Here is a 13,282-nt window from a genome sequence, read left to right on the forward strand (position 1 = left end):
GAGAAGTGACATGACCCTCAGAAGAGCAAGCCACTTGTCTCCCTCCCTTCTAAGAAAGTAAACAGGACAATCCCTCATTCAGCTAAGATCCACTGAGTACGTACTATGTGCAAGGCACTGCTAAGCCCAAGGATATCAAGAAAAAGACAAGATCACTGACCTCAATTAATTTACATTTTAGTGAGAGATACACAAAAACCAAGCAAAATAATAAATAAACACAGATTTTGTAAAAAAAAAAAAAAGTATACATACACACACACATACATATAAAGTAAATAAGGTCCTATAGTAAGGCATTACAGCACAAATTGTTTTAGATAGTAAAAAGCCCTCTGAGAACATGACATTTTAGCTAAGATTTGAAGGATAAGATGAATTCATCCGTGCAGAGAAATGAGCTGTGGTAAGTGTGTTCCAAGCAGTGGGGGCAGGAATCACAGACTCTGGGGCATGAACGAGCGTGATATATTCAAAGAACAGACAGATTTTCAGGGAAATGGCCTTGTGATTTGGGTCCTAGGACCAAACTCAACATCAGAACAATCCAGACTGAGTGAAAGTCAGGGAGTGGACGGTGGGGAAACAGTCCCATATACTGAAATTATGAAGAAGGTTGAGCAGAGAGACAGATTTGGTGGGGGGAGAAAAAAGGAAATCAGGAGCTCACTCTTGGCCACATTAGGTTGGTGAAATCTGTAAATATCCAGGTAGTGCCAAAGGGGCAGTTGGATCACAAGTCTGGAGCTCAGGGGACAGAACTGAGGTGGCATGAAAAAAAACAAGCTTCACAAACTGATTAGAAATTATTCTTACAGAGTCACAAATTTATTTTTCTCCAATAAACCTATAACAAGAAAGCCAAGACAAAGGGTTCTAATGGCTTCTGACTAGAAATTGGGTTTACGAATTTATGCAGAAATGGAGTTATGGAATAAAGTCAGTGAGGTCATTAACAGTGCTGGTTGGCATGCGACAGCTTAGGTGCATAAATCCAATCTCCTTCCCAGACATATTCTAATACATACAATTTCTTATAATAGACACATAGTGAATAAATGCAATTCCCCACAACAAATACGTAAAACAAGCTTCACAGTAACCATAGCCTCAGGGTTAAAGATTATATTCCACAGACGATTACAATAAAGCTCCGTAATAAAGAAGGAAAATATCCCAGGAGATTTCTTTACCTTCCCAGCAAATAAACCAGCCAGAAATTCAATTTTACATGGAGAAGAGCATATATATATATATAGATCTAACCTTAAATGGACTTTTAACCCACCTGGCTAATACTTTTTATTCTTTGTGCATTTATAGTAACTATTTGTAAATATTTTCCAACCTGTCCTTTATCTTTAGAGCAAAGGATAAGGAGTAGCTTGGTGCTCTGCATTCTCAGATACACTTAGGTCAACAATCATCCTTCCTCTCAAGAATTCCCATTCAACACTTTTTCTTATTAAATTTCATGCCTACAATTTCAACTACCATGTTAGTCAAGGCTGACTCAGAATATCCTGGGCTATGCCAATCTGCTTTCACAATGGACTGAATAAAATCACCTTGAGAGTAAATATAGACATGAAAGGGGAGAAGGTCTGGAACTGGACCCTGAGGATCAAGTTGAGGAGAGCAATACTGTGAATAAGACTAAAAAGAGTGAAGTAGGAGGCATACTAGGGCACCGTCCCATCAGAGAAGTTGTCATAGCCATTCGTTGGTTTTGCTGCCCGGTATTCATTCCCTTTTTTGTAAGAATAGCCCAAGCGTGCTTTAGGAGAGCCACCGCTCCCTCACTCTAAAAACATGGAATTTGGATGAAGCCAATTCTCTCCCCTGGGTCCAAGGGTTGGAGCATTTAACCAAAGCCTACACCAATCAATGCATTCCATTCCCCTGGCCACAATGGTTGGCTCAGAAATAAACACAGAACTTAAAACAAGACAATAGGACCAATCAGTACTAATCCCAGGAATTCCTGGCTGAGGCATAATTTTTCCTGCTGGATTGCATAACATTAAATGAAAGAGTGTAGTCTATGACAGCCATCTTGTCACTATGACAGGTGAGTACGTATGAAAATGAGGCCAATTTGGAGAAAGTGGAGCCAAGAAATATGGAGAGAAAGCAGTCTTGGTAGCACCATCTATAAAACCAGCTTTACCAGGACAGTGATTATATGAGCAATAAATTATTGTTTTACTTGGTCACCTTTGGCATAGGTTTCCCTTTCCCTCACCAGCAATGAAATCCTAACTAGTGGAGACAGCAAGAGAAAACTGTTTCAGTGAATGCAGCATATGCTAATTAGACGTTTAAATGGAGTCAGAAAAGTTTCCATAGGATTTGGCAACATGGAGGCCAGTAAGAGCCTTGACAAGATTAGTTGCAGTATAGTGGTGGGTTGGAAACCAGATTCGAGTGGTCCTATGGAATGTCCTCTTCACATGCGTCATTAGTCATGGCTCCTAACTGATGAAATGGAGCAGAAAGGGTCCTGAAGAGAGAATCAAGAGGTCTGGAACCCAGACACAGCTCAGCCACTAACCATCTACCTGACCTTGGACACAGTGCTCACTTGACAGTTTCCTCAACTATCGTGATTACACCTGTCTGGCCCCCAGTGCCCCTCTAGCTCTAAAAATCTTGGTACTTTCTTATTTTCAGCAAATTTACTCTGTTCTGGAACTTAGTGGAAGAAGAAGTCATCCAAATGCACTTGGGTCTTATTAGCAAACTCTCGTATGCTGCTAAATTAAACTCTCTTTGGCTCAATCTTCATTTTGTAGAAGCATTTCATCGAAGGCCCTATCACCATTGTGGTTGGCTTCTGCAGGCCACAAGGGTGTGCCCCTGCGTCTGGCATTCCAGACTGAGTCTCTCCTCCGTGGTCACCCGTGGCTGACATGTCCCCAGTGTCCTCTTTGTCTTGGGGCCTCATGCCACTCTCACAGTTTACTGAAGATACAAGTTACGGGCTCCATGGTATCTTACCCAGAGTTTCCCAGGCCTTTTGATCCTCTAAAGGCGAAGATTTTTGCTGATTAAATCAGCTTTCATTCTTGTCAAAGTCTTTTCTGAAGAATGTTGAATACGCATGGTTCCTTACTTCACACCAGTCCCATTGCAAACTAAACTTCGGCCATGAAGCAAAACACATAAAAGGTCAGCAGTGTTGAAATGCATCTCTCTTATTTAGCTCAATCGGGAGAACAGGAAAGGTTAATTTTTCAACACGGTAACATACCGTATATATCAGCACTAACAATCAGGTTTTATTTCCCTGAGTCAGCTTTAAAAATAATGTTGACTTTTATGGTCGATACATTATAGATCACCATATTTATGTCAGAACATATTGGCATGAAAATAAATCAATGAAAATATTAATACAGGAGCCTCATGTTTAAATGAAACCCCTTGCAACTCCAACACCTTCCCCTCATATTTCACTGTAGTGCTTTCTGAGACCTCACCTCTGACATGTTTTACTGAACATGACATCAAGGCCTGTTTTCATTCTCTGTGACTACTGCTTTTAATCTGTCTTGCATATAATAAGGTTAAAAAAATACCCACTTTGTTCTTTTACCATAAACGTACATAACTGCATTCCATCATTAATAGGACTGTCAACTTAAATTTATGGTTTATGTATGAACAAAATATCTCAGAGTCAAAGCTCTGACAGGCATACTATTAATATATGAAACTCTCTGTGTTGGAGACCAGCTTCAAATACTGTATTTGCTATCCACAATTGTTTTAGAGTCATGAGAAGTTTCTATTGTAAGTATGTATTTTAGAAAGCAAGTTCATAATTTAGACATTATTAAAGAAAAATGGGGTTTGGTGAAAAAGAAAATCCATTCTCATAAGTGTGTCTTCTCTTTCTGAGTCATGGTGAATACTTGGGTCAATCAGAGTCTCTTGGGAACATTTATTTGGCTCTGTGTGCAGGGTGAACCACCTGCAATAGCAGTAGAAGCCAAACGATGCCCAGAGGGAAAGCTGAGTCAGAAGAAGCAAGGAAGAAGCAGAAATTGAATAAAGAGAAGCAATAAAATAGAGAAATAACAGACAAAACGATGAAAGCATTGGTTGGCAGCAACAGAAAGTCAAGTCACCGGGGTAGTCCTTAACCTCTCCCTCACCCCCATATTCAATCATCACCAGGTCATGTTCATTTACCTCCTAAATATCAGCTGAATCCATCATTTGTCTGTTGCCACCCTTACTACTCAAGTTAAAGCTACCATCTTGTTCCTCTTAAACTACAGCAAATGCCTCCTAACTTATTTCCAACGCCCCCCGCTCTCCACTCTCCAAAAAGCATCTAATCTAATGTTGTTCTGCATTTCTCATACACAGACGCGTACACACACATACAAACATTAAGCCCATTAGTAGGACAAAATCACTTAGACCTAAATGGGAAAAGCTTTCATATGCTAATGTAGGTGAATATCTTTATGACCTCAAGACAGAGAAAGATTTTTTTTTTAAGATTTTATTTATTTATAAATAATATAAGTTGCCTTCTGTGAGGGTCAACGCAATAACTCACCTTTGAGTCCTCCTATTAGTTCTCCCTCATTCACCAGATAATTTCCCTTTGTCCCTCACTCCTGCTCCCTGGGCCTGTACTCCCTAATAAAATGGCTGCACACTAAACCTAAGCTCTGCTTTCTGGGAGACTCAAGCTAAGGCAACAGCATTCTCTCACCTCCCCCATGTGCTGAGTGTCCAGAGCTGTTGTGGATTCTTTGCACCACTGGCCCCCACCTTAGCAACAACCTAGCAACAGGAAAGGCTCCAGTGATGGACAGCATGTCAGCTTGTTACTGATTTAAACAGCATTTTAGGGGCAGGCTGTGAGGGAAACTTGCTGCCTGAGGGTAAGAGTGGATGGAAGGAGGGGTCCTGTGACACAAGCCCTCCACTCTGCAGATGCCTTGGGCAACTTTACCCCTAGTCCTAGAGCCCCAGGCTCTGCTACTGATCTCTGCTGTTGCCCCAAACAAAACCAGCTTCCTGTATTTCTTGACACAGAACACAGGGAAAACAGACTCAGTTGTAGTGCTTTTAAAGATCTTTGTCTGATGCCAAATGAAAGCAAGAGGAAAAAGTTTCATGAAGATCGCCTTTCAAGGTTGTGAGCCCAAAGGCAACGATGAACTTCTACAACCATAGGACGATATACCTACAGTGATTTTTACCGCATCGTTAATGTTAAAAATTGTGACTCCAAAGTCAGTATGAGGGATCACACAATTGTACAGATGGAGTAAAAAAAAATTATTTTTTTAGTAGTGACTATTTTTGTAGACAAAGTAACATCAGTTTCAGAGCAGCCACCCAGTCTGTTGTGACAGTACAATGTCACAGCCATGTTTCCCGATCACTCCCCATGTTTACACTAATTTGAAGCTGCCAATTATGTCAGATCCTTGTCAACAGAAAACAAAAGTGTGCAGCCTGCTATATAAATTAATTATTGAAATTAAGTACTCACTGTCTCTACACAGTCCTCTAAATTATTTAAAGGATCCAATTTGATTTCTTGAGGGGGAAAAAAAAAGCCCTTGGACTCCAATGTTTTGGGACAATTGAAATATGTAAGAGGAATCCAGGTATACAGCAGGCGTAAGCTTACAGTGTAAAAATATAGTATAAAATCATTAAAAAGCTAATGTCAGCGCCTTTTATCTTAAGACAGGTATAGTTTAAAACTGAATAGAGGGTTGCTATGTAGGTCTCATTCTTGATAGGTTTTTTTAAAAAACTCTGTTTATTCTGTTCTCTCTTTACCATTATTTCCAGATCATGCTTTTTAAACTAGGGTTCTATCATCTATAAGAAAGGGACTACATAAAGTTACTTCAGGGATGACCTGCTCTTTTATTTCCGTGTCTTCTTTGTTGTACGACCTGGGGGGAAGGAGGTAAGTAAGAAAACGTTTCCTGGAAATGTGGGAATGGGCTGAGTCTCTGCTTTGTAAAAGAAGTCCAGATTTTCCCCCAAATCATCACAGATAGGACTTCCACCGAACCTCTCTGAACCTCAGCTCGCTCAGCTGCAAAATGGGGGAAATAATGCCTGCCACCACGCCTGTCTCACAAGATCTTTTTAAAAATCAATCACAGTAACAGTCCGCTTTTGGCTGACTCTATCTCCATTTCATTGTGTGAACCTAGCATAGTAACTGTAGACATAAGACAAATAAGAGGTAGTTTGATTGGTGGGGTTTCCTGTATGTCTTCAATGAATTATACCTCATCCACAGCTGATCTTCCCGGGCTCAGGACCTGAGCCCAACCCCAGTTCCTACTCTCTCCGAGGGACAGGGGGGATTATAACCTGTGGGTCTTCATCGCCACCCACTGGTCTGCTGGCCAAATAACATCAAATTTGAAACAGGAAAGAAGTGCAATGTAAACCACCAACTACTTTAATTCACCACCTCATTAAATGTATGGTGACTAACGTAATTTTTTAAAAATTTCTCATTGTATACTTATATTAAGTCATCAGTTGTATACCTTAAATATGTATGATTTTAAATTGCCAAATATATCTCAATAAAGCTGGAAAAATCATGATTACCCAAGAAAAAATAAATAAATAAATAAATAAATAATGTACATAGATACGTACCTAGAGCCTCATTTAAAAAAAAAACTTGTTGAAAAATCAAATAATTAACTTTTGTATGAATAATAAATACCCAATTCATCTTTGTAAATTAAGAAATACACATATTAATCAACAGTTTTGCAGAATAACTTGTAAAAATGAACTTTCACTGTCTGAAGGTATTTATGAGACTCCATTAAACATCTTCATCTGTTTAAGCAAGAAAAGTCTCCAGATATAGGTAAAATATTTAATATTAAAATCAATTCATAAATTTAAACATGTATAATACAACAGAGGCATTTTAAAATGAAAATGAGCGATGCCTACTCCTTCAGCCCGGAATCTTTTTTAAAGATTTTCTCATTCAACAACCATTCGTCCACAATTGAAAGGCAGTAACATCTTGCCGTTACTCAAACTTATTCATAACTTTTCCCTTTTCTGAACTCTTGAAATGTGTATCTTATAAACACTTGTTAAAGGAAAGAAAACCGTTCTTTCATCTTAGGTGTATCTCTTCCCTGGGTGGTGATAACTATTTTAGGCCGTTAACATGACCAAGACTTCCCCACCCCCTTTGGAAGATGTCCAGCGTGATGCCCAGAGATCACTATGGCCCCTGGGAGGGCTTGCTGAGACCCTTGTTCAGGAGGGGGCCAGAAACAGACCCAGGCCCTTGGAGACTCACAGTGGGAAGAACCCTGGCCTCAAGGTCAGAAGCCGTCATACCCATTTAACTATACACGGGGGACACCTCCTTCATTCTTTACATGAGGCCCATCTTCCCATGGAGCCCATTTAAAAGAAACAAACTTCAACTCTAAATTGTGTCAGTCTTTTTGAAAGCTCCTGGGCAAATGGTGACAAAGAGGGGAAACTGCAGTACACACTCTCTAGAAGGGTGGACCTCTCCTTAGAATCCCATTCATCATGGCAGATGCCCCCTAAGTTCTCATCTATTGTAATAGTCTGCCTCTCTTCCACTCTTTTCCTTTATTCTGTGAATAGCTACATCGTCCTTCAGTTCTGCATCCCAGTGAATGGGGAGAGTTAGGAGTTCTAGGGAGGCAGCCGAAAAGCCAGGGGGTGACAGAAGCCAGAGAAGAGAGGCTTCAAGGAGGAAGGGGTGGTCAACACTGTCAGGGCTTTCAGCAAGTGAGTTAATCCTTCCTGGCCTGACTTTTTTTCTTCTTCCTCTTCCTTTCTCCATAACAGTAACCTCAATGATACACTAGTCCAAACACCGTGTAGTTCTCTACACGTTAGCCTTGACTAACATGGTTATCCTCTCACCTGCAAAGCTGTCCCTCCACACTAGGTAGGCCTGGAAGTACGTATAAGGTGCCTTAGTCTGCTCAAGCTGCTGTAACAAAATACCAGACCAGGTGGAAACAGTTCTGGAAACTGGGAAGTCCAAGATCGAGAACTACAGGGTTTGGTTCCTGGTGAGAGCTCTCTTCCTGGCCTGAAGGCCACCTTCTCACTATGTCTCACATAAAGCCAGCTCTCTGCTGTCCTTCGTTACAAAGATACTAATCCCACAGAATTAAGGTCCCACTCTTATGACCTCATCTACCCTTAAGTACTTCCTCACTCCAACTGCGGTCACATTAGGGGTGAAGTTATGAATTTGTAGGGGACACAATCCAGACCATAGCAGAAGGTAATAGCCATGAAGAAAAGGGACTTTCTCCAGTTATGGGGTAGCAAAGGCTCACTTGCCCTCCCATCCTCCCACACAAACAAAAGAGCTCAGGTTTTCAGGGCACCATAGTCTCTAGGAAAAGAGGAAGAAGGCGTAGGAAGAGAACTAAAATGTATTGGGTCTCTCTCTTGTGGCAGGCCAGTGGGGCCTGTGTGCCTTTCTTCTAGCTAATTCTCGCAGCAACCTCTCCAGGGACACTGTCCCATTTTATAGCTGATGAGACCATGGCTCTGAGAGACAAGGTGGCTTAGTTCAAACTGTGCTAGTGGTCCCCGGCAGAGCTGGATCCGAGCACTTTTCACCACACCACAAGGTGCTCTGAGGGAGCAGAAACCCACAATCCACTTCAGGAACAAGCACACTAGATTAGAGGGCCTAGTGAGCCCCATAGGGGTGTCTTCTCTGACTCCCAATTTCCTCAGCAGTAAACTGGAGCTAATAATGCTTCCTCCACAAGGTTGTTCTGAGAATTAAATAAGATCACAGTGTGAACTGGCTGGCCGAGCTTGCACTAAGCCAGTCTGGTTCCCCTCTTTGGCTTCCCTCTGAGAGCCCACACCAAACTGGGAAGGCAGCTTCACTCGAAATAACTAAGCACTTGCCAACCCCCCGCATGAAAGATTACAGGGAACAAATGAGAGAAACCTATATTCTTTTTACTCACCCAGCCAAAAAGCTTTGCTCTCCTTAGTCAGGTAGATTGTAAAGCCAGTTAGCAAGGTGGCGAGCCCTTTGACAAGCTGTAGCACAGACAGCCACCGTCCCCCAACCTCAGAACTTCCGCCCCAACCTTCAAGCTTCAGGCTTCAGCTCAGGCACTGGCCTCACCACCTACTCACCCCATCTCAGGGACACCCTCAACTCCTCCTCTGGTGCATGCCCCTCAGCAGCATCTCCGGGGACAGGTCCCTCCCCTCCACCCATCTTGCACAGCCTCACTTGGGCAACTGAGCATCCCTCACCTGCATGCACTGCTACCGCTCCCTTACAGTCTGACCCCCCCCCCCCCCCAGGGCCAGTTCCGGGCTGCTACTGGGTATCTTCCTCAAACACAGGCTACCCCATCACCATCCCGCTGAAGAACACCATCCTCCTTCCGGGGGCATCCCCCATGCTGGCTCCCTTGCCATCCCAAGACGCGAGCCCTTCAGCTCTATTTCCTCTTCTGGGCTGCCTCCCCAACCCCCAGGGGAAGGCCCCTCCCCCTTCTTCGCCTAGAGAGCTCCTCTGTTCTTTTCCCAAGCAGCTCAAAGGGCGCCTCATTAAGGAGCCTTCACTGGACTCCCTTAGCTGCGTCCTGCTGGTCTTCACAGCATTGTGTTGATCATTCTTGGCATTGTGAACAGTTAGCTGTGTTGGTTTCTGTCTTCCCCACCAGACTGAAATCCTGGAGAGCAAAAGCTGTATTTATTCATCTTTGTATCCCTAGTGCCAGACCCAGTAGATGCTCAATAAACGTTTGCTGACTGACAGTGAATGAGGTCTCTGTGCCTTTTGTTGTAAATAAAGCTCTATGTTATAGCTTAGAGTCAACACTCAATTTATCCCAAAGTTACCTATCTTAAACCTTTCTCTCTTGCCCTGTATTAACTTGTCTTTCTGAATGTCAAACCCTAGAAATAAACTTCTTTTCATTCCTGTAGGCTCCATGGTGACTGGCTGACCAATCCACTGACTTCCCAGGGCCGGACAGAAGCATGCGGGCTCCACACGCAGCTTCCTCAGCCTCACGGATCTGCCTCATCAGCAGAGATGGGAATATGAAAGAAGTTGCACCTGGCTTCATGGCTCAGATTTGTTTTCTGGATGTTCAGGATGCTGAGATGGTTAATAAGCAAATCAGCCTCAGTATTCAAATATGCAGTTAATAAATCCTGAAAGAGATACAAATCAAAATCCCCTTGGAGATTTCCTGACTCTATGCAAAGGATTCCAGCCCGAGGAGTCAGAGAGCTTGAGGTTGGGCGCCCTGCTTAAATTACAGCAGCCCTCCCTGCACCATGCGTGCTTGAGCTTCCTATCACACCCCAGCCTAGAGCAGAGAGCATACAAGATAGTGTAAGGCCAGCCCTTTGGGCCTGGTAAGTCTACACGCCCTGCTTTTAAAGACTCCTGTACCCGTGGGTTTAAACCCCTCCCCCCCGCCCCCCCCCCTCCCCCCGCCGCCAAGTGGGCCTATCTCAAACAAGGACTCTGACCAGGCTTTGGGAACACAGAGTTGAATGCCAGATCGAGGGAGAGGCTAACGCACACCCAGCCAAGTTCATGATGCTATGCTGTCCGTTTTGTTTCCTCCCAGGGGAAGCATAAGCAGGAGCCGTTGTGCTCCCAGAGGGAGCCTCCCAGGAGATGGAGACGCTGGATACTAATGCCTCAAAGGACCAGAGTGTCTGTGAGTTCTCGGAGGACTACAAGCAAATCTACCTCTCCCTGACCTACAGTATCATCCTCGCGCTAGGGCTGCCCCTGAATGGCACGGTCCTGTGGCTCTCCTGGCGCCAAAGCAAGCGCTGGAGCTGTGCCACCATCTACCTGGTGAACCTGATGGTAGCTGACCTGCTTTATGTGCTGACGCTGCCCTTCCTCATCACCACCTACTCCCTGGGTGACAGGTGGCCCTTCGGGGAGCTGCTGTGCAGGCTGGTGCGCTTCCTGTTCTACGCCAACCTCTACGGCAGCATCCTGCTGCTGACCTGCATCTCCGTGCACCGCTTCCTGGGCGTGTGCCACCCGCTGCGCTCACTGCCCTACCGGAGCCGCCGGCACGCCCTCCTGGGCACTGCCACCACCTGGGCCCTGGTGGTCCTCCAGCTACTGCCCACCCTGTTCTTCTCCCACACAGACTACATCGACGGCCAGATAATCTGCTATGACATGACCGGCCCAGAGAATTTTGATCAGTTTTTTGCCTATGGCATAGTTCTGACGCTGTCTGGCTTCGTCTTTCCCTCCTCGGTCATCTTGGTGTGCTACTCGCTGATGGTGAGGAGCCTGACCAAGCCGGGAGAGACCCTCATGAGGACAGGCAATGCAGCCCGGGCCAAGTCCATCCGGACCATCTTGCTGGTGTGCGGCCTCTTCACCCTCTGCTTTGTGCCCTTCCACATCACACGCTCCTTCTACCTCACGCTCCGCTTCCTATCGTCACAAGACTGCCAGCTCTTAATGGCGGCCAGCGTGGCCTACAAGATATGGAGGCCTCTGGTGAGCCTGAGCAGCTGCCTCAACCCAATCCTGTACTTCCTATCAGTGGGCAACAACACAGTCAGGCTCTTCCAGGAACTCAGGCGTAATAAGGTGGGTGAGCACCCAGCTGGAGCCAAGGGAGAGAGACCCAGGGGTGGGCAGATCTGGGTACTGACAAGATGAAGTTTGGGGAAAATGAGCTCCAAGATGTTGACAAGGACTTGTTTGAAGACAGTCATGTGCTATTGGGAGAGGGGCTCAAGATCTCCTAGTAGTGTCCAGCTACAAAGGATTTTATATTGACGTTAAGAGATTTTAAAGTAAGAATATGGAGAGAGCCACCAACACAAAGGAAAACTTCCTTATTTTAATCAGAGCTGACACTTTTCTCTATCACTCAGGCCTCAGCTTGAAGTCACCTCCTCAGAAGCTCCTACCCACCCTAGTTAACATTGACCTCTCTCCCCATAACCCAGTCACTCTCTATTTCCCTATCTATTGTCTTTTTAGCACTTCTTAGTACCTGACCTTGTTAATTTGTTTACTCATTTACAGTCTGTCTCTTCCCCCTAGAATTTAGGTTCCTATAGGACAGGGACCACATCTGTCTGACTGCTGTATCCCTAAGGCCAGCCTCGGCAGCAGGGCCCAGCACACAGTGAGTGTACAATGGACAGGAATGGAAAGAATAAAGAATGAACGGATGCATGGATATGTGAATAAAGCCCTTACTATGGAAGAGCACTTTACGTGGAATAGTTCATTTAGTCCTCACAACAGCCCTTGGAGGTGGGAACTACTGTTAGCCCCGTTGACACAAGGAAATGGAAACACAGAGCTTTAAGTAACTTGTCCAAGTTCCTGCAGCTGGAGAATGCCCAGATCATCGTGTTGGATGGAAGCTTGAACCCAGGCACTGACGCCTGAAGCACACGCTCCTATGATGGAAGCCTACAGCCCAATCCAAACACTGGTCAAGAGGCAGCCAAGTTCTCGACAGCACCAGGTCACCGTAGGTCAGCTTCCTCTCATACAGTTGCTCTCTGTGCAGACCACTGGGTACAAACTATGTGTTCCTTCACTACACTTCTTAACCAAGGTTCTGATTAAGGTTAGAAAAAAGCTCTGCAGAACAAAGTGGGGAAAAAACAGGGTAAAGTGACTGCATGAATGACAATTCACCTTATCCTTATTTGAACATAACGTCAGTTTACGACAGAAAAGTTTTACAACTGTCTTTAGTCATAATATGATGTTCATTCTTAAAAAAAAAATAAGATCCACGGTAATCAAAGAAGATAACCTCAAAAACCTCTCATATTTGAACAATAATGATCTCCAAGGAGTTCTCAGATCTAAACATACATTATTTAATAATTCATTATAATCTCCCTATGAAAAGGTGGATAAGCCTTTTTAATAAAAACCAAAGTGTAACCCCTCATTATTACCCCACTCTAATTACAAGAAGTGTCTAAGCCATGTATATGTCTAAATTATAAAATTTTATTCTAAAAGTGCAGTTTATTGCTTTCAAGGGCACACGATAATTAGAACTAGACAGTGTTGCCTAGCAGAATTCCTTAGGATAATTAATTTAATGAATAGGCAAGGATGTTTTCTAATTAGCAGGTCAGCTGTTTCCACATTAAGTGCCTCTATAGCAGCTAAGAGAACTTAAAACTGTTTGCTCTTTTGAATATTCTCTCAGCTCTCTTGCTTATATTATTCATTTTTGTCCCTTTC

The 13,282-nt window shown here is 43.9% G+C and overlaps 1 pseudogene; it reads left to right on the top strand.

Moving 5' to 3' along the window:
* The first annotated feature begins 10,623 nt into the window (after nucleotides 1–10,623).
* Nucleotides 10,624–11,711, top strand: LOC113253701 (P2Y purinoceptor 3-like; annotated as a pseudogene).
* The last annotated feature ends 1,571 nt before the right edge of the window (nucleotides 11,712–13,282 follow it).

The sequence above is a fragment of the Ursus arctos genome, unplaced genomic scaffold, assembly GCF_023065955.2.
Source record: "Ursus arctos isolate Adak ecotype North America unplaced genomic scaffold, UrsArc2.0 scaffold_20, whole genome shotgun sequence".
Taxonomy (NCBI): Eukaryota; Metazoa; Chordata; class Mammalia; order Carnivora; family Ursidae; genus Ursus; species Ursus arctos.